Source organism: Chrysochloris asiatica, unplaced genomic scaffold, assembly GCF_000296735.1.
Source record: "Chrysochloris asiatica unplaced genomic scaffold, ChrAsi1.0 scaffold00056, whole genome shotgun sequence".
In the NCBI taxonomy this organism is placed as follows: Eukaryota; Metazoa; Chordata; class Mammalia; order Afrosoricida; family Chrysochloridae; genus Chrysochloris; species Chrysochloris asiatica.
Genome location: NW_006408574.1, coordinates 13,952,502 through 13,953,500, shown reverse-complemented (window position 1 = coordinate 13,953,500; position 999 = coordinate 13,952,502).

Sequence of the window (999 nt, the reverse complement as noted above, 5' to 3'; positions counted from 1 at the left end):
ACCCACCTGCCTGAAGGCATCCAGGCTAGACAAAGAAGGCAAGAGGAGGAAAAAATGTGTAGAATTCCCCACACCTCCTTTTGCAATTGTCACTACATGGTTTTTATTCTGGTTCCCTGTGATGGTCTGGCTGTAGCTCTGCCCTCTGAACTCTGCCCAGGCAGGGTGTCCACAGAGGGAGTCCTGACTTGAGTGAGTCCTAACTCGCAGTATTTTACTTTATATCATGATTTTTTCACTTACGTGTGTGGGAAACTCACGTCTTGGGTCTTATGGTAGATCTAGAGCTCTGGTGTTGTTCCGTGAGTGCCGCTTCTCTGGGTTTTCAATCCCTCCCACACAGACCCTCTCCTACCGGCTGTCTTTGCTGCCTCCCAAACCAGAACCTTCTGGGCAAGGGAATTCTGTTGTTATCATGTCTTGAGTTGCTCACCAATGCTGTCTAGGGCTTGGGAAACCTAGTGTTTAATTATAGGCCTCCTAGTTACTGTATGAAATACAAAATGCATGCAAAGGATTTGGGGTTGTTATGAATGTTGTCATCCAAAAACATGTTCTACAAATCTTAACCTCTAAACTTGTGGCTTTAGTCCCATTTGGGAATGGGTTTTGTGTTTTTGTTATGTTGGTGAGGAAGGATTTGTGCAGAGTACGTCTTAAGTCAATCTCTTTTCAGATATATATATATGGTTAAACTAGTGATCAAAGAGAGAGAGATGGGTAAGATAGATCCTAAGATGCATACAGATACCCAAGTAACGCTGGTCCACTGACATTGAAAGGAGACACAATCCTTCCTCCAGCCCAAACAGAGACATCTGGTGATCTAAGTTTGTACTTTCTAGCCTCTTCAACTGTGAGGGGGAAAAAAAAATCTCTGTTACAGCAGCACTAGAGAACTGTTGTATTGCTGTTGTTAAGAGCCGTCAGGTCAGTTCCGACTCCTAGATACCCTGTATAGAGTTTCTGAGGATCAGCTGGTGAGTTTGAACTGCTGAC